This window comes from Furipterus horrens, unplaced genomic scaffold (genome assembly GCF_987537825.1).
Source record: "Furipterus horrens unplaced genomic scaffold, mFurHor1.1.pri manual_scaffold_3, whole genome shotgun sequence".
In the NCBI taxonomy this organism is placed as follows: Eukaryota; Metazoa; Chordata; class Mammalia; order Chiroptera; family Furipteridae; genus Furipterus; species Furipterus horrens.
This window is the reverse complement of record NW_028327173.1, coordinates 128,559,713-128,581,086: the sequence shown is the minus strand read 5'-3', so window position 1 is coordinate 128,581,086 and position 21,374 is coordinate 128,559,713. Positions and strand designations below refer to the sequence as shown.

Below are 21,374 nucleotides of genomic sequence, written 5' to 3'. Positions count from 1 at the left end.
TTTAGACTATTATTAGGATAAATGTTTTCAAAAACACAAAGACACTTGAAGAGGTGGTGAGGTAAATCTGTGTTCTGGAAAAGCAATAGCATTAAGTATAATTTAGGTAGAACATGACTATTTGGGGTTCATAGCTGTCTAGCACTTACCGCATAGTAACTGATACATGGTGGGCACTAAATAAATATTTATTGAATGCATACTCCTGAATAAGGGTAATATTAGGAAAATTTGTCTTTTTGGTAAATTTAACTATGGGAAAATTTTATATTCTACTAATTATTTAATGTTAAAGTCAAGAGAGAAATAAACACATTAGCTTACTTCGAATACACAATACTTAATTGTAGTAGGGGATATCTTTTTTATGATGTGGAATTTCAAAGTCAGCTTATATGTTAAATCTGTCTCTAAGTGATTCTTTCCCAGATTCTACTGAAGAAATATTTGTGAATCTCTCATATATAAGGTCTTTTGGAAATATAATGGAATATTTAAATGTTTTTGCAAATTACTTATTTATTGGTAATAAATAACCAAGAGATATCACTGATGTTTAATCATCAAAAGGTTTAGAATCTATGTTTCTGATGACAAATACATTGCTTGGAAATACCAATATAGCATATTAATATGAATATTTTTGATGTTTAAATGTATTTGTAACCTAATGGAATCTGAGACTTTTTCTTTTTCTTTTTTTAAAATAATTTATTTATTTTTAGAGAGAGGGGACAGGAGAAAAGAGAGGGAGAGAAACATCACTGTGTGGTTGGCTCTCACTTTCGCCCCCAGCTGGGGACCCGACGTGCAACCTAGTCATGTGCCCTGACTGGGAATCAAACCAGCGACACTTGGCTCTCAGGCCGAACCTCAATCCACTGAGCCATAGCAGTCAGGGCCTTTCTTTTTCTTTTTTAAAGTATATTTTATTGATTATGTTGTTACAGTAGTCCCAGTATTTTCCCTTTGCTCCTCTCTGCCCAGTTCCCCCTTTCCTCCAACAATCCCACCCCACTTAGTTCATGTCCATGGGTCATGCATATAAGTTCTATGGCTTCACTCTTTCCTATATTATTCTTAACTTTTCCCTCTCTATTTTGTATCAAACAATTAAGCTTCTTAATCCCTGTACCATTTCCCCATTTCTCCCCCTTCCCCCTCCCAGCTGATAACCCTCCAAATGATTCCCATACCTATGATTCTGTTCCTATTCTGGTGTGCTTAGTTGGATTTTGTTTTTATTTTTTAGATTCAGTTGTTGATAGTTGTGAGTTTGTTGTCATTTTAGTGTTCATAGTTTTGATCTTCTTTTTCTTAAATAAATCTCTTTAACATTTCATGTAATAATAGCCTGGTGATGATGAACTCCTTTAGCTTTCCCTTGTCTGGGAAGCACTCGATCTGCCCTTCCATTCTCAATGATAGCTTTGCTGAATAGAGTAATCTTGGTTGTAAGTCCTTGCTTTTCATCACCTTGAATATTTCTTGCCAGTCCCTTCTTGCCTGCAAAGTTTCTTTTGAGAAGTCAGCTGATTGTCTTATAGGCACCCCTTTGTAGATAGCTCTCTGCTTTTCTCTTGATGCTTTCAAGATTCTCTCTTTGTCTTTCACCTTTGGCATTTTAATTATGATGTGTCTTGGTGTGGTCCTTTTTGGATCTAGCTTGTTTGGGACTCTCTGTGCTTCCTGGAATTGTGTGTCTATTTTCTTTGTCAAATTTGGGGAGTTTTTCTTCATTAGTTTCTCACATAAGTTTTCAATTTCTTGCTCTTCCTCTTCTCCTTCTGGCATCCCTATGGTTTGGACATTGGCACATATAAAGTTGTTCCAGAGTTTCCTAAGCCACTCCTCATTTTTTTCAATTCTTGTTTCATCATTCTGTACTGGTTGACTTTTTTTCTTCCTTATGTTCCAACTCATTGGTTTGAACCCCAGTTTTCTTTCCTTTACCATTGGTTTTGTGTGGATTTTCCTTTGTTTTATTCAGTATAGCCTTCACTTCTTCCCTTAGGTTTTTGCCATACTTAAGCATATCTGTCAAGTCTGTGATCATCTTTATCACCAGTGTTTTGAACTCTACATCTGTTAGGTTGGCTATCTCCTTGTCGCTTAGTTCTCCCACTGGAACCTTGATTCGTTCCCCATTTTGGGCCATACTTCTCTGTCTCCTCATCTTGACAGGCTCCTGTGTTTGCCTCTGTGTCTTAGGTAGAGCTGTCCCTCCTGTTATGTTGTAAGGGGCAAAGCCTTAGATATTCGTCAGTAAGGGGCAACCTATTTCACCATGTTGTCGCGCTGTATGTTGGGGACGGGTCTGAGAGGGAACAATGCCACTTGCTCAGCACTCTCCCCCTTTTAAGGTACTTCTCCCACTTTGTATGGAACTGGCACCTCTCTAGCTGTTTCCCTGGCTGTTGTTCCCAGAGTTGGTGGTCTGCGGATGTTCTAGGACTGTGGGGGCCCTTTAAACAAGTGGACTCTGCTGAGAGACCAGCAGTTTCTTCCTCTGTCCCAGCCCTCAGGGGTTTGCACAGTGAAAAGCAATGGGGCTTTATTTTCCCCGGTGCTTGGACCATGAGCTGCGTGGTCTTGTCTGGAGCTGGGAGTGCTCCCTCATGTCCCTTCCAACTCTTTGAAATGTGAACTGCACTTCGCGTCACCCTACCGCTGCCGCCTCTGCTGCCCCCACCACACCATGTCCTCTCCGCCCCGGCTCCGCCCCTCCTACCTGTCTGGATGAGTATTTCTTCTTTATATCTTTGTTTAACTTCCAGGACACTTGATTTTCTGGAACTTCTGGTTGTCTCTAATTTTGAGGTAGTTATAGTCCTTCTTAATTGTGGAGGGAGACGCAGTGTGTCTGTCTAGGTCTCCATCTTGGCCAGAAGTCGAGACTTTTTCTTTAGTGAGGCAAGCTATAAAGTATGAGATGGGAGTATAGTGAAGTAACATAGGAAAATAATTATTTCTCTTTATAATCAGCATACTATATAGTTTGCCTGTTCTTTTTTAAAGTAGTTTTGAGACTTTTATATTTCCCAGTCTCAAGAATACTCACTAAATGTTTATTGAATAAAATGTGTTCCTGACACTTTGAAATGCCTATTGCAGGTATCAAAAATGCTTGCATTACGCATGTGGATAATACATTAATAAACTTGGACTAAATTGTCATTTATTTCCTGAGTTGTGACTTGGTACCTTCAAAAAGTTTAATTTTCTTTCCGTAGATAAACTGAAGTCTCTAAGCAATTTACCTTTATTTACTCAGATAGAAGCTCCTCTGGACAGGATTTATGATTGCATCACCCTATTTTGACTTTTACTTATACTTTAAAACCAACAACATGTAGATTGGGGTTAAGATTTGCTTTTCTTTTGAGGATTTCTTTCTTACATCCTAAAATTTAACCAGTATATTTCTTATTCCTTTCACCTGGTGAAGAGTCTGCCTTGTAATCGTCGTCGGCAGCCGTCCGTCTCGAGAGACGATGGTGTAGCTTCTTAAGAGTCTCTCTGCACCGCCGAGAATGGCTGTGCAGTCCAACTCGGGAGTGACACGGTATCTGTCTCCTCCCGTGTTGAATCGACATCTTGTGATGACGCTGGAGTGGCCTCTCCAGTGAAGCTGAAGCTACAGAGCCTGGGCAGGGTGATATGGAGGGTCTGCTGTTGCCCATGCAGCAGACCCCCCCTCTCTTCACAGCTGAAGGGTCCAAGGGAAAGACGGAGTCGATACAGCTTGGCTTCAGGTGCGCCGCAGGAGTTGCCGGTGTTGACTACAACGTCGAACCGCCTTAGGGACTCCGGCTCCGGATTTTCTGTCGGGGTTTACTCCCTTAGCCTTTCCCCTGAAGAGGTATGCCGCAAGGCAGCGGAGGTTTTTTGAAGTCAGAGTTTTCCTTCTCTGATGTGCCCTGACTGGAAGATCGAACCAGCGACACTTAGCTCGCAGGCCGACGCTCAATCCACTGAGCCAAACCAGCCAGGGCCAACCTTGTAATAGGTGATTAATATTATATGAGAATAAAAAGCAGTATTTTTTATTACAGTAAAATATACATTAACAGTTTAGTAGCATTAAATACATTCACATTGTTATGTCACCATCACCAAAATCCTTCTCCTGAACTTTCTCACCCTCCCAAAAAGGAACTATACACCCCTTCAACAGTGACTCCTTTTCCTCCCCACCCCACCCCCGCCCCTGGATACCACCCTTCTCCTTTCAGAAACAGTTTATATCAAGATGAGGGAATGAAGAATGAGGAATGAGGTGTTTTTGAGAAAATGTTAATTTAAAATATTGCGTTAAACAAGAACCTTACATTGATTTTATGATTTATTAATAAATTTTAAACCAACAAATATTTGTGTTTATAAAGGCAGATGCTAAGCACTATAGAGGATCCAAAGTTAATTAAATCACATATTTCCCTAGACTACAGCCCTAGACTAGGTTTCTATACCTTTTGTGATTTACAGAACCTTTTTTAAATCCTCACCAGAGGACATACCCATTGATTTTAGAGAGAGGGAAAGGGAGGGAGAGAGAGAGGGAGAGAAACATCAATCGGTTGCCTCCCATATGTGCACCAACCAGGACTGAACCTGCAACCTAGGCACGTTCCCTGACTGGGAAATGAATCTGTGACCTTTTGGTTTATAGGACAGTGCTCCAACCAAGTGAGCCACACAGCCCAGTACAAACCATACCCTCCTCCACCAGGGATTGAATCTGCAATGTAGGCATGTTCCCTGACTACGAATAGAACCCCCAACCTTTTGGTGCACAGGACAATCCTCCAACTGAGTCACACCGGCCAGGGCTTTCAAACCTTTTTTGAGAATTTGATGAATATGTGGATTTTCTCCAGGAAAATGTATTTGTACCTACAGAAACACAACTTTTTCTGTATAATTTCAGGACACTCACAGTCCTGTTTCAAAGCTGCAGCTCTGGGAGACAGAGCAAGGCAAGGGCAGGGGTAGGGAGTGGCGGGTAAGAAAATAACATGGAGAGCTGAAATGCAGAGCAGTGCTATATGAGAGATATGGGGGAGCAGGGAAAAGAGATCATGGGTTTGAAGGGAATTGTAAAATACTTCATGGAGTTGAGCCTTAAATAATAATATGATACACTGGAGAACATTCAAGATAGCACCATACCTAGTCTGCTTTGCTTTTTCTTGGCATAGGGGAAAGAAATCTGAGAATGAAACTTCTAGTGTTCTATAATTCTATTATGGAAACTTAACATATATTTCAATTCCCAAATCTGGTCCATTAAAAAAAATATAGGGCCAAGTACTATATTGATGCTTTTGAAAAAACACAAGCTTAGTTATTGGATTATGAAAGTAAAATTATTGTTTCAGTATTTTCTATATTAAAAAAAATGAACATGTATTTTTTATCATTGAAAAAGTAAATAGAAAGCACTAATTCTTTATGGATAGTAAATTTCTGTATAAATTGATAATGATTTATTATTATTAATAAACAGGCATTTAATGATAGATAGTCTTCCATATATTAATTTTTTAATTATCACAAGTGTTTCTCTATTTTCTTAAATCTTTGAAAGATTAAGTAACTCTCCCAAGGTCACACAGTTGCAGTCGGTTGTAGCTGAGGTTCGTATCAGTTCTGATTGAGTTTATACTTAATGCTCTTTTATCTCTACATAAAACTGCACTCATACAAAACCCAACTCTCTTTGATTCATTGGTTTTGTGAGAACCAGAAGACCTACTAGACAAATTCATAGAGTGCTATAAGCAATGACTCGTTTGTTTTCTGAGTTTAGTTCTAGCCCATTCAAACCCATTTAGGTTGAAATTATTCTAATCTAGGTAATCTCTGATAAAAATAAATTTGTCTCTGAATATGCCTAAATCTGTGCACTTCTATATGTTGAATATACAACTAACTGTCTATATTGGTGTTTACTATATTCGGAGTTTCTTTTCTTTTCCTTCTTTTTCTTTTTCTTTTCTTCCTTTTTCTTTTTTCTTTTTTGACTGAAGAGATTCCTTCGGGCCTCTTTAACTGATACATTCAAGGGAAGGTCTGGAGGAAAGTCTGGAGGCAGTCTAGAACAATCTCCTTTGCCATTTAGGAGTAGAGCCCCAAGTGATTCTTGGAAAGACCAATATTATCTTTAGGCTGATCATACTGGTCTTGGGCATTTGGGTAGTTTCTAGGTACACTGGCTCTCAGTATAGAATTGTAGCTGTTGTTCTAAAGAAAACAACTGAGTTTTATGTCAATATTAAAATTAATATCAAAGAAAAGACTATAGGTTATCTACAATGAACCGTGTATTAATTTATAACTAGAAGAAATAGCAAAAAATAAAAATATCCTACCAAAAAGGATGTGAGGGGGAGTTGGCAGGGGATGTATGTGATTGTGTCTGTGTGTATGTTTATTAAAGGCTTAGTTCCTGAGGTTTGGTTTTAGTCAGGCCTATGTCATTTCACAATTAACATATCTAAGAAAATAACAAAATTGAGTCAGTTCCCAGGACTTAGAGGGAAAGGTACCAACCAAAGAGTTGCTGGCCTCCTTTGAATCATGGCTTTTATCAATTTAAATAATCTAGAACAACCTGTCAGAATCATGTCTGCCTTTCTAGGCCCTAAGTGGATTATCTACTCTCTAATTATGTACCTGATTTCCCTTTCCTCTTATCATTGATTTTAGAATTCTTCCTGATACTCTTTGTTCTACCTTTTCTTATGTCCCATATATCGTAAACCACATAAGCATTTTGGATTCCCATTTGAATTCCCTTGATTTGACTCCCTATCCTTCCCACTAACTTTAACATAACCTGGGACCATTCCCCCAAAACCTTACCTACTCACTGCCCCCTCTGTTTTCCCTTTACTTTCCAAAGTTTTTGTTTTTATATATGTTTGACTCTTACTTAGAATGTCTTTCTTCTCCAGTCAGTGGGTACCCAAGTCCTACATACCTTTTATTTCAAATATCTATTCCTTGTCATCTTCCCCAAACCCCCAGTTAAGAATCATTACTCCCTTTTTGGAATTCACGTAGAATTTTATTTGGACCTTCTCATGTTCTCCATTCAAAACCTGCATAACTATGTTATCTTCTGTACCAGCCTGTTACTCTGTGAGGGCCAAGTCTCTGTTTCATTTATTTTTGTATTTCTCACAGTGCCAAACTCAGTGCCTTCCTGTAACTGCTCAGGAAATGTTGAATTAATGAATGTCTTATCTGTGAATTATCTTCCCAACTAGACTATAAGCTGCTTGAATGCAAGAATATTTTCTTATTCATCATAGTACTTCTTAGAGTGCGTTGGACAATGGGTTATGCAGTTAATATTGATTGCATAAATGACAGGGCTAGCTGACTAGTTTTCACTGTTATGTGAATAGATTTGTTCCTCCTTATCTTTCTTGCCATCCTGCTAACTCATTCCTGTGATCTCTCTGACCCTGACTGCTTTTACTCAGGAGTTGTTCCTATGTATAAATTAAAGAAAGCATTTATTAGAAAGCATACATTTTATGTCACTCTCTCTTTGAGGGAAAAATACATTTTATATTTATTTATGCTCTTATTTTTCCTGTGCTATATATAATATCTTTGTGGTCAGTTGATATCTTTTAGGATTAACTTTATTTTTGTTTCTGAGATATTTATGCATGTGAGCACTTGCTATTTGGTTTTATGCAGGCTCTGTATTAAATTACTAGTGAGAATCACTAGTATTAATCCATTGTAAGATTACAATAAGAAATTCTTCTTTTTACTTGCAAGGATGTTTAGCCAGATATTACCTACGTCTCTGACTTTTTATCCATACCTGTGGAACACTTAACTATCCCACAGATAAGGGTCAAATGAAAGAATTAATATAAAAGCTCCATGTAAATATATGGTACTTTTTAGAAAATAGTTGAACACTTTAAAAGAGTTTTTGTGGGGGGTGGTGTGGTGAAATGTTATGAATTAGAAAGAGCCTTTATACCAACTTTTCATTTCTCCAAGCCATGTTGAGAATGAGATTAAGTGTTTTATACTTGGAAAGAGACAAACTTTTGGAAAATTCATGGAGACAGACCTGTACAAGCAAAAAGATCCTCTTTCTGAATGCTAATTAACAGCTTTAGTATATGTTCCATTTTGTTCCATGGCATGGATGACAGGCTCATTATAAGAAACTTCAAAGGAAAATAATCATCCTCTTATTTGTGTTAAAAATGTTCTGTAGCAACAACAGTAATAAATGTGTTGACAGCAATATTAGTGGCTAATGATTTAAATTTGAGCTTACATGGACTACTGAATCATTACTTATTACAAATACCTGGGACTTGTAATAATTGCTAGAGGGAAAGGTGACAGGATAATGGAGGGGAAATAACCAGTTATAGTCTTTAGGTTTGCTCTTGTCTTGTTGAACTTGTCAAAGGGAAAAGGCAGAGGTATCAGTACTGATTTTTGTTTTCTTATTTTTTTTACTACTTTTTTTTGTGATACAGTTTGCTGAGTTTTTGCTTGTTGTTTGTTTAGCTTGTAAATTAGTTGTTGCTATATACTGAATTGGGTAGAGTCTAGGGTTGATGTCTGTTTTTTAAAAAATGCATAGTGATGTGTTCTTGGGAATCATTGCTCTTCCATAATAGAAGAGGATTAATATTTATTTGAGGAACATTATAAGTTCCTTGAAATTTTTAAAAATCTATACACTGTACTAGTATTTGAATTCTAATAGATGTTACCTAAAATATTTTTTTCTTCCTTTGCTTCAGCTGAGGTCCTCTATGTGACTATTTGAAGACTATCTTAATTTAACTTTAACTGTTGGAATTCAGTGAAGAGTTTATGCTTCACATGAAATATATAAAGCATATTTTCTTTTTTGAGAGACTGGAGCAATGAAGTTATTTATATTGAGATATTAGTCATGGTTCTGGCAGGTACAGATGACACCCCTGAAAGGGAATTAACAGAACGGAGTTTAATGAAGAGACTAGTTACAGAGGTGTGGGCAGCATTAATGAAGCCAATAGGAGATGGTGAAGTACCCAGAGACTAATGATAGTAGGAAGTTGTTACTGTCCCTCTGCCTAAAGGGGCAAGAGAGTGATCTGTGTCAGTGCAACCTGGCAACTTCTGGAGCCGTGGAAAAGGGGGTACCTGTTAGGATTAGTGGCCACAGAGGAACACAGGTAAGGCCAGAACTCCTGCAAGGCATGGAGAAGGAATGTGGGAGGTAGGTAATAATACTCCAACCTTTTTCTCCTCCCACAGTCTCATATTCTCCTGATACCTCCTAGTGGCACATCCCTTTTAGAACCCAGAGAGTAAGGAAGCCCAGGTGATTCAGAGGTCAGCTACCCAGATGCTGATGAGGACAGAGATGGTGGAGGATGAAGCAGAGCTTGGAAAGGAGAGGAAGTGCAGTGCAGTTATTATCTGGGAAATACCCAGAAGAGCTTCTCTTCTTCCTGGCTATCATTATAATTGGGAATTAGTGACTTGGAAGAGATGAAACACAAAAAAATAGTTCTGCGCTCTAAGTTTGCAAGCTAATAGAGATAGTGGTAGTAGAATCAAATTAATGAAAATCCATACATTCACAAGGCAACATGGTACTGTCATCAAATTTGTGAACAGAATATATTGTAAATAAACAATGATATAAGTATATTTTGTATAGTGAGGAAGAGTGGATAAAGAATCTCTTTTTATAGGATAGATATATGAAAAGAGATCCCCCTCACTTTATTAAAAGGCTGATGCAGGAATTATACTTTTAGAAAGTATTCTTATAATAGAAGCGCAAGGACTGAGCAGTTGGGAGAGGAGCCATCATAGTCAGTTCTTCGTCCTCTCTCTCCTCCAGGGAAAAGGTAGAAATAGCACAGAAAACAGCCAGATCATCCTCATGTGGGTCCTGTTTTGATTTCTTTCTCCTAGAGAGGGAGAAGCTACTGTATATATCAGAGTCGTCAGCTAGATAACATGCTGTATATCCATGCATTCAAGAAAAGCTGTACTCGCAGACTGGTATGTTATAAAAATGAGGTGATGCCCTTTCTTCCTGTCTAAAACCCTTCCTATCTGGACCCTATAGATGGAAAGAAAGCCAGAGGCCTTTTTGCCCCTCATTCATTTAAATGAGATGGAGTAGGAATTTTAAATTAAGTCAGCTTAATATTTCAGCTGTTGTTTAAGTAAAGGCACTTATTGCTTGTTAAGGGCATTGGGCCTATTGCTACAGTAATTGAGCTCCTATTCACTCATCAGAGATTCTTGAGAAAAGCTGTACAAGTCCACATTGGTATTTTCCCCTCTATCAGCAGTTTACTTGGCGTAATCAATTATCTCTTTATGGTAATAGTCTTTGACTGACAATTTGAACTTTTTGTAATATGAAACCTGAGTGGAGTCTGGAGGATCAGAGAGATTATTGCCATTGTTAGGTAAGTGAATGTCCACAAGCCATTACTTGAAATAGTTTTCTTGGTTATCTGGTATTTACTCTTTCAAAACCAAATAAACCTTGTAGTTTCACTTAGGTAAAGTAAATAAAACATTGTATTTTATTTTTTCAAATAACTGTTTTTTTGCTTTCTTAATTGTTTTCAAACTTAAAAGAGTAATTCTTTAAAGCTATCCAATACTAAATTTTTGGAAAACCATTAAACACTCAAAAAGAAAATACTTGGCTACTTTGAATTTTAGTGATATGTGTCTTTTATAGCTTTGCAATTCATACTGACCTCAAACTGTAAAGCTAGAAACATGCTTGTACCTTAAAAGTGGAAGATGTAGGTCATCACTTTTCCTAGTATTTGAAGATATTAAACCTTCATTTATGCTTTCAATTTGCAGAATGAAACTTTAAAAGAGACAATTTTAGACTTCTTCCAGGTGCACTGTATTTCCATGCATATGTTGAATAGAGTTATAAGTGATGGATATTTGGTAAGAATAGCATGATATAGAAGAAAGTTATTGTTTTATTCATAAAATCATAAAATTATTTAAAAATAAATTTGTTTTGTTGTCCCATAAATTGTAGCTAAGTGTTAAAGACTAGAAACTTTATTCCAGGATTATATCTTTTAGGGCACTTCTGGTACTCAGTCTGAAACTTTAGTCCTTGTTAGATTGGAATTCAAATTATAAAATTAAATATAATACCATTGGTTAATGAACAACAATGTTTCCAAATGCAATTTAAGAGTAAATAAATTTTTCAGAGCTCTTATATTTGGGTCAGACGTATATTGGGTTGGCCAAAACGTCTGTTATGTTTTTTCCATATGATGGCTCTAGCCGTGCTTAGTTGTCTTTAACTTCATTTGAAACAATTTTGTTAGGTTGTATTGTGACAGCTGTCATATCAGCGTGCATTTAAAGAAAAAAAAATCAAAACTGGTGAATTTTTGTGCAGCCATTTTAATTTTGAAGATGGAAGAAAAACACTCAACATTTTCAGCATATCATGCTTTATTGTTTCTAGAAAGGTAAAAATGCAACTGAAATGCAGAAAAATATTTGTGTAGTGTATGAAGAAGGTACTGTGACTGATCAAACATGTCTAAAGTGGTTTGTGAAGTTTCTTGATACTATTGACATTTTGGCCAAGTAATCATTTGCAGTGGGGCGGTCTTATTATTGCAAGATGTTTTAGCAGTACTCCTGGCCTCTACCCACTAGAAACCAATAGCAGGAGATAGTCAACATACTCAAAATAACCAAATCAATAAAGTTATTGGTGAAAATGATAAGTGTGTCTTTTATTTTATAGTAAAAAACATAACAGACTTTTTGGCCACCCCAATAGTACAGGTAGAATTTATGATGTATTAGTTACTGTTCAAAGAAATAGTCTAAGAATGAAAGACCCAGGATTTAAAAAACTTCCCCAAATGATTTTTATATAGTCAGTTTTCACAATTGCTTTGTCTAGACCAGCTTACCTGATGTCTGAGTTCCTGATTATCTAGCCTGTGTTTGGATGGGAGGCTTCTGAGATAGTTCATTCAGTTTTGTCTTTTAAGAATTTCTGGGCACTTACTTCATGATATGACTGACAGCTTCCTTAATGTCTTAAAGTTTAGTAAATGGTATAATGGCAGTCAGATTTTTATTAAAAACTACTTTTAAATCCATTAAACATTTACACATAGAAAAAATACAAGTCCCACAATCTGTCATTTAAAAATGTTTGTGCTTGGTCATAGATGTTAGATATTTGATCAGAACCTGAAGTGTAGCTCTGAAAATGTCTTCACATCTTAAGTATGACAGTATTTGGAAATGCAGCAACACTTTTCCATACAAAGTCTCAGTCTCTATCTCCTGAAATATATCTGGTTAAATAAATACTTAGTTAGGTAGTTAAGTAATCAGGGAGAAGCAGTTTTCCTCTCTGGAGTTTGTGCTAGAGAAAGAGTGAGTATCATAAAGGAATGTGTTCTGTTATTAAACAGCCTTCAGTGCTGGCTCATTGTGAGCATGAGCAGGCTGAACTATATGTGCATCTAAAAGAATTTGAAATGCAAAATATTAAATCTAAGCAAAAGAGCTTTCTGAGTTGTAGAAACATACATGTACAGCAAGTACACTCTCCACAGTGTTTACTTATCAGCATAAAGATGGATTTAACATTGGAAAGAAGTGAGAATTTTATCTTAACTTTACTGGAAACATTAGAAATGTGGGGGAGGATGAGAATATATGAGGGAGAAGAGAGAAGAGAGCTAGTGTGAGCATGAGAGAGCTGTTTGGTTCCAGCTCAAGCTCTTTAAAATCTCTGAAATTCTCCTTTTTCCCCAGTGGTTCCTTAGTGAAAGTCAGTTTTGATAGCCATGGTGAATTCATTGTTAACATCATTAAAGTGAGGTGATTGGAACCTCATTACCTGTTGACTCAATTACTGAGGAGCCAATCTTTGTCATTAACTAATAGGCATGCATTCAGATTCCTTTGATGAACTTGAGTTCTTAAAGTTCCAAAGTGCACATGATCTCTCTCAACAATGACTTTGAAATACCGTAGTTTCCACTAGTTATTGTGTGTTATTAATATTTTTTGGCAGCAGTGGACATAATTTCCTGTAACAAAATTTATTTCTAAAGTGAGCAAAATAATGATTCATCTTCATATTAATAAAACATATCTCCTTTGTGACTATAGTCAATTTTCTACTCTGTTGGAATGGAGCATAGAATCCAAAACAGTGACTCATGAAATAATTATGTGTATTTCCTGTTGAAATAGTCTGCAGGTACATTGGAAGTGAATTTACCTTTTTAATCACATTTACTTAATCTGATACTAATATTAGTGGACATTTCTTGATCTTACAGGAAATAATGTTTCTAATTCAGGAAGTTTGGAGGTTATAGAAGAGAAAGACAGGGGAGAGCTAAAAAAAAAAAAGCCAAAATACTTTATAACAATTGTATATTTGTTATTATTTAAATTAAGCTAACAGAAGTTGAATGATTATTTTCTTTGGTTGTAACTATCTTTAAATAAATCAAGGAGAATCAGGAGCACTAAATATTATAGCACTCTGAATATCAACTATATAGCAGTTAATTTGTCCTTTTAAATCTTATCTTGATGTACTCAAGAGTTGTAAGACATAGAATTACTCGTCCACATATAATTACAAGCAGTTTTTTTGTACACATTTATTAGGTTCCAACACTGAAGTTCTCAGTCAAGCATGGGAATTAGATACTTTGTGCCCTAAAGACTTAGAATGGCATAGTCAAATAGTTCCACACTGATGTAATTACGGTCATCTTAACATCTGGAATAATCTATTTTAAATGTTTACTTTGAACTACTACCCAAATTCAGATATGCAGTTATTAATAGATTTTACTTTTAATAGTCAAGAGAATTAGCAATTAAAGCAGTGCTCTACATTTGAAGATGTTTACTTATTTGCCAGAATCCTTTTTTGGAAAGTTAACCTTTTATAGTAAACCTCAGCTGATTAAAAGCCTTTAAAAAATTACTGGAAATAGCATTTAAACAATACTATTTAATTGTTTGGACCTAGAAAGTAGATAGAAAACTCTTCTTGAGTGGTACTTTCAGTCAAGATGGAGGCACAGGTAAAACACTCTTCACCTCAGAAAAAATTACAACTAGACCTCAAAACATATAATACTCAGAAGTGTCAGAAAATTGAGCTGTATGAAAGTCCGACAACCAAGGATTTAAATAAGCCACATTCATTCAGATAGGTGGGGGGGGGGGCGGAGACTTGGTGTGGCACAGAGAGGCAGTGGCAGTGGAATAGGCAGTCCAATATTCACGTGTGGTAGATAAAAATCAGGAGGGATACCTTGGGAGCAAGTGATCCCAGCTCCAGGCCAGACCACACAGCCTAGGGTTCCAGTGCTAAGAAGATGAATCCCCATAACTCTAGCCGTAAAATCCAGGGGGGTTGAGGCAGTGGAAGGAACTGCTGGATTTTCAGGAGACTCCACTTAAAGGGCCGACACAGACTTCAAAGGTATGCAGACCCACCCCCTCTGGGATGCAGCACCAGGGCAACAGCTAGAAGGACACCAGTCGCAAGGGGGAAGTGCCAGGCAAACCTCTAGAAGCTAAGCAGTAGCATTTCGTCCCCCTGAGTCCTTTCTCCCCGCACAGAGCCACAAAATGTTGAAGCAGGTTGTCCTGCCCTGGTGATTATGTAAGGCTCTGCCCCACACAATTTGTATGAGCTTTTTCTGTAATAGGCCATGCTACTAAAACAGGGAGTCAAAGAAGCTCTACCTAATACACAGAAACAAACACAGGGGGGCTGCCAAATTGGGGAGACAAAGAAATACAGCCCAAATGAAAGAACAGAACAAAACCCCAGAAAAAATAACTAAACAAAATGAAGAGAGCCAACCTATCAGATGCAGAGTTCAAAACAATGGTGATCAGGATGCTCAAGAAATTCATTGAGTATGGCAACAAAATTAAAAAGACCTGGGAAGAAATGAAGGTTAGACTAAGGGAAATAAAGAAAAATCTACAGTGGAGGGATGAAGTCAGAATTCAGATCAACAATTTGGAACATAAGGAAGAAATAAGCATTCAACCAAAACAACAAGAAGAAAAAAGAAATTAAAAGAAAAAAAGAAAAAAGGATAATATAAGGTGCCTCTGGGACATCTCCAAACATACCAACATCCCAGTCAGGGATACCAGAAGGAGAAGAGGAAGAGCAAGAAATTGAAAACTTATTTGAAAAAATAATGAAACAAAACTTTCTTAATTTGGTGAAGGAGATAGACATACAAGTCCAGGAAGCAGAGACCCAAATAAGATGGATTCCAAAGAGGACCACACTAAGACACTTCATAATTAAAATACTAAAGGTTAAAGATAAAGAGAGAATCTTAAAAGCAGCAAGAGAAAAGCAGAGTTACCTATAAAGGAGTTCCCATGGGCTTTCAGCTGATTTTTCAAAAGAAACTTTGCAGGTGAGAAGGGACTGGCAAGAAGTATTCAATGTGATGAAAAGCAAGGACCTACAACTGAGATTACTCTATCCAGCAAAGCTATCATTTAGAATGGAAGGGCAGAAAAGTGCTTCCCAGACAAGGTAAAGCTAAAGGAGTTTATCATCACCAAGCCATTATTAAATGAAATGTTAAAGGGACTTACTTAAGAAAAAGAAGATCAAAATATGAACATTAAAATGGTAACACATTCACAACTGTTAACAACTGGATTAAAGGAAACTAAACAAATAACCAGAAGAGGAATGGAATCATAGGTATGGAGATCATTTGGAGGCTTATCAGTGGTTAGAAGGATGGGGGAGAATGGGGAAAAAGGTGCAGGGATTAAGAAGCACAATTGGTAGGTTCAAAACAGGCAGGGGGATGTAAGAATAGTATAGGAAAATGGAGAAGGCAAAGAATTTACATGCACAATCCATGGACATGATCTAAGTGGGGGGTATTGCTGGAGGGAATAGGGGTATCAGGCAGAAGGGGAAAAGGGGGAAAAGTAGGGACAACTGTAATAGCATAATCAATAAAATATATTTTAAAAAAGAAAATTTATTGAGATAGATGTTGTGCGATACTGTGCTTTCCCCCAGAAAATAATCCCATTTATTGCAAACTAAACATTCTCTTTGTCACTACTGACATTCTTTATGGTCAGCAGAGGAAGCACAAGTTTTCTAACAAACCCTCCATCACAAAACAAGTGACATCATCAGTGATGGTATAAAAGGGAAAAATCTAAACTAGTTCATATTGGTTCATGTTTCATGAGCCCTGAGCAAAATTAAAATTTATAAAGTAGAAAGCCAAGAACCTTAAAGATGAAACGAAATACCATATTTGAAGACCATATTTTAAGTTAAGAGATATATTAACAAGAAAAAAATGACATAATTTCTTAAACATTTAAAACTCTTGAGTTGTGATGTATAGATTGATTTATCATTAAATTTACTTTTGCTGAAGATTTTGGGTTTTTGTTTATTTTATTTCCTTATCATAAATTTTAAAGGTCATTGTAGGAGCAGTCTGCAATGATTACTTATATGATATTTTAAAATTTGGTACAACAAAGGAGGTAGTGATTTATGTGTGAGCCAGTTATAGTTTTGTTATTTAAGAAAAAGCCTAGAAAATTTTTTCTCAGAACAGTGTCCTACAGACTACTTGTGTTGTGATCAAGGATTTAGTTAACATATATTTCAGCGGAAAAAAAAATCTTACACTAAAAATCTGTAAATTAGGCTGGAATGTTTACATGTTTTGTGAGCATTTGATGGGACATGGAATATGGTCATTGTCCTTGTCACAGAGCTGTTATTAACTGATGTGTGAATGGTGCTATTTAGAGACTCAGATGTCATGGATGCCTATTTGTGATACTGTGTTAGAGTTAAGTACTACAGAGAAAACCAAGTCACTTTAATTCCTCTCTAGGATCTTACAGCTATCAAAATAATATTTTTATTACACTTTTTAATATTTTTATAACACTTCTACATATTTTTTAATGGAACAGCTCTTTAAATAGGACCAATGGAAATAGGTTTGTTATATAGAAGAGTTAACTGAGATGTATTGAGATTTAGCGAGCTATTCAAGATTATATAGTATATTAGCACAGTTGACAAGACCAGGATCCAGAACTCTTGACTCCTAGTTCGAGTTACTAAGAATTCATGCAGCAGTAGCATAGGACACATCATTTGAAAATATGGGAACATTGTTTAAATCACTGATCCTTTGTGAAGTGCCTGTTTTATGCAAGTCATTGTATCATTAGTTTTGTTTGATTTAAAAAATAAGAAAAATCATAAGTGATCATGAAACTATATTGTGTAGTAGTAATACAAATAACAGACAAAGGATATTTAAAACAATAAAATGTTTATATCATATAAAAGCTAAAGGTACTTTTCAGGGCTAATGCAATAGAAAACTCCCTACATACTAGTATATAGTTAATGAGAGAATTTGGAGGAAATAGTCAAGGGGGTTTCATTTATATGTAAAGAGAATGGCTCTGAAATTGAGGGGCCATAATTATTGGAAGCGGTTACATTTCACATTCACTTAAATAAATTTACTGAGGCAGTCAGGTTCAACAGGGAGGGCTTCAGAAACTAGAGTTAAGAAGGAATGCTAAATCATATAATCAGAGCTAGCTGGGACTTTGGAGACTATGTAGTTCTTGCATTAATTTTACAGCTAAGGAAACAGACCTAGAGTGGTTCTGAGTTACTTGTCCAAGGTTAGTCACACAGATAGATCGGGGTAGAATTGGAATTAGATTCCTTCTAAATGCTTGGATATGATAAAAACACTGAAATAGATTGGTAACAGAATCTAGAAGATGGTGGATTGTGGAAATATATTGGATGCGTAGAATAGATTTGAGTATAATTTTTGCAGGAAATAATTTCCATCAATCTTTAAAGGAGTGGAAAGAGAACTTTGACTAGTTTTTGGTTTCTTGAGCCGAGCAAATCAAATAGAAGGATCCACGGGACAGTTTGAAAAGTAGGATGAGCTGCCTGATGGGAAATATGAAAATGACCTTCTCAGCAACTTGTAAGATGTTTTATTGTTAACAATAATAAAGATAGTAATGATATTATTAACATCTGCCATTTACGGAATGTTTACCCTTTGTCAGGCATCACGTCAAGCATCTCGTGTACATTAGTTCATTTAATTTCTACACCCTGTGACTTAAGTATTATATGCCATTTTGTAGATAAAGAAACTGAATTTCAGTTTCTTGTCCTCATCTTACAAGTAGTTGCCTATGGAATAAAAATCTGAATTCTGATTATGTTTGAATTTCAAGGCTAGTGTTTCTCTAAATTGAGTAATGAATAGACCCTCCTTCTAAAGGAAAAATAATCTGCTCCATACCCCATATTGACTTACTCTTATTCTAAGACTATTTATATAGGTATAAACATAAATTCCTTAAGCTTATAGCTCTTATATAATTTTTAAAAACTTAAAAAATTACAAATTAAATACAAGTAAAACTTACCAAATCAATAACATTCAAATTAAAAATATTAATGTAATGTGAAAGATGAACTTTTTACTGAAATGAAAATACTGATTGAAAGATGAATTTGTAGCTATTGCATAGTGCTTTTGAGTTTGGCATGCCTATATTGCCATGTGCTCTGTGATAACTTGGTTCGGCTGCCACTTTTCTCTCTCCTGACTTCTTTAAAATATCCCTTCAAACATTAGTCTAGTACCATTTGACTTTCACTTGGTGCCCTCAGTTATTTATTGCTAATCCTATTCCATTAACTAGGATGAAGTACTGCCACTTGGAGACAGTTTGATGGTTTGGGGCTCTGAAATGTCATGGCAGTGTGTGTTGAGATATAAGGTGATGGTTATCCAGCTGATCTGGCATATGTTTGCGTTAATTATTTTTCAGGTTATTAGCTTGAAGAAACTACAAAATTTAAGAAATTCCGACTCTACAAATCATAGCCAGGCCTCTGGGTGTTTTTGCTTAAATAAAAAATTGTACTGCATTTTCTTTCAAAATACTATCGTAGAACTATCTGATTTCTGCAGGGTAATATCAGAGACCCAGGAAAACCTCCATATTTACCTGCTTTCAGTGGTACCTTAGTTCAGGCCACCACTATATTGCATCTGAAATTTTGCTCAGCTCGTCGTTTTGCCCTGACCGAACTATTCTCCACAGTGTGATTCACACTGGTGAGTTTTCTATAGTAACAAATTTAGGACTGAGCTTCAGAATCTTACCTTTCTGGACACTTTTTCTATCGTGTTTCCATATGTTCTGTTTCTTCACCCCATTCATTGTTATGTTCCCTCTTCTCTCCCCTAGATTGAATTATTCTTTTTTTCCCCCTTTTTTGATTTAGTATTTATTGTATTTTTTCATTGCCATTTAGTCCCCTTATATCCTTCTCCCCCCAGACTTACCATACTGTTGTCCATGTCCATGAGTCCTTTTCCTTCTTTTCCTCAATCATTCCACCGCCTCGCCACCCTCCCCACTAGCTGTCATCCTGCTCTCTGTGAGTCTGTCACCGTTTTCCTTGTTAGTTCAGTTTGTTCATTTGATTCCACATGTGAATGAAATCATATGGTATTTGTCTTTCTCTGACTGGCTTATTTCACTTAGCCTAATGTTCTCTAGGTCCATCCATACTGTCACAAAGGGTAAATTTTTCTTCTTTTTATGGCCAAGTAGTATTCCATTGTGTAAATGTCCCATAGTTGTTTTATCTGCACAACTACTGATGGACCCTTGGGCTGCTTCCATATCTTAGCGATTGTAAATAACGCTGCAGTGAGCACAGGGGTGCTTATGTTCTTTTGAATTAGTGTTTCTTTGGACATATTTCCAGAAGTGGGATGCCTGGATCAAAAGGCAGATCCATTTTTTAATTTTCTGAGGTTTCTCCATACTGCTTTTCACAGTGGCTGCCTGAGTTTGCATTCCCACCAACAGTGCATAAGGGTTCCCTTTTCTCCGCATCCTCGCCAACACTTGTTTATTGGTTTATTGATGAAAGCTTTCTGACAGTTGTGAGATGATATCTCATTGTGGTTTTAATTTGCATTTCTCTGATGGTTAGTGACACTGAGCATCTTTTCATATTTCTATTGCCCATCCGTATGTCCTCTTTGGAGAAGTGTCTGTTCAGGTTCTTTGCCTATTTTTAAATTGTTTTTTTTTTTTGCTCTTGTTCTTTTTTATGGTGTTGAATTTTGTAAGTACTTTGTAAATTTTGGATATTAACCTCTTATAAGATATATAGAGAATATGTTCTCCCATTCTGTGGGTTGTCTTTTTATTTTGCTGATGATTTCCTTCAGTGTGAAAATTTTTTTAGTTTGATGTAATCCTATTTGTTTATTTGTTTTCTTTTGTTTCCATTTCCTGGGAGCTATCTCAGATAAAATATTGCTATGAGCAATTTTCGAGATTTGCTGCTTATGTTTTCTTCTAGGATTTTTATGGTTTCAGGTCTAACATTTAAGTCTTTTATCCATTTTGAATTTATCCTTGTGTGTGGTGTAAGAAGGTGGTCTGGTTTCATTTTTCTGCACATATCTGTCCAATTTTTTCAACACCATTTATTGAATAAACTACCTTTAGCCCATTGTATATGCTTGCTACCACTGTCAAATATTAATTGACTATAAAAGTGTGAGTTTATTTCTGGGCTCTCTAGTCTGTTCCATTGATCTATGTGTCTGTTTTTATGCCAGTACCACTGTTTTGATTACTATGGTCATGTAGTATAGTTTGATATTAGGTAGCATGATTCCTTCAGTGCTGTTCTTCTTTCTCAGAATTGCTGTTAATATGCTGCCCTGTCCCAATCTTAAGGGGAATGCTTGTAGTTTTTGCTCATTGAATATGACGCTGGCAGTGGATTTGCTATATATGGCCTTTATTATGTTTAAGTATGTTCCCTCTAATCCCACTGTGCTGCGAGTTTTTATCATAAAATGGGTGCTGGATTTTATCAAATGCTTTTCTGCATCTATTGATATGATCATGTGGTTTTTTATCCTTCATTTTGTTTATGTGGTGAATCACATTTATTGATTTGCAAATGTTATACCAACCTTGCATTCCTGGAATAAATTCCACTTGATCATGGCGTATGATCTTTTTGATGCATTGCTGTATTCAGTTGGCTAGTACCTTGTTGAGGATTTTAGTCTCTATGTTCATCGGGGATATTGGCCTATAATTTTTTCTATTTGTAGTGTCTTTCTCTAGTTTTGGAATTAGGATAATTGCTGGCTTTGTAAAATGGGTTTGGGAGCCATTCCTTCCTTTAATTTTATGAA

General features: G+C 36.3%; 1 protein-coding gene across 2 annotated transcripts in view; it reads left to right on the top strand.

The window, feature by feature from the left end:
* The window catches only part of NUBPL (NUBP iron-sulfur cluster assembly factor, mitochondrial), a 222,913-nt gene that overhangs the window by 167,948 nt on the left and 33,591 nt on the right, over window positions 1-21,374 (top strand). The gene's annotated exons all lie outside the window — the stretch shown is intronic.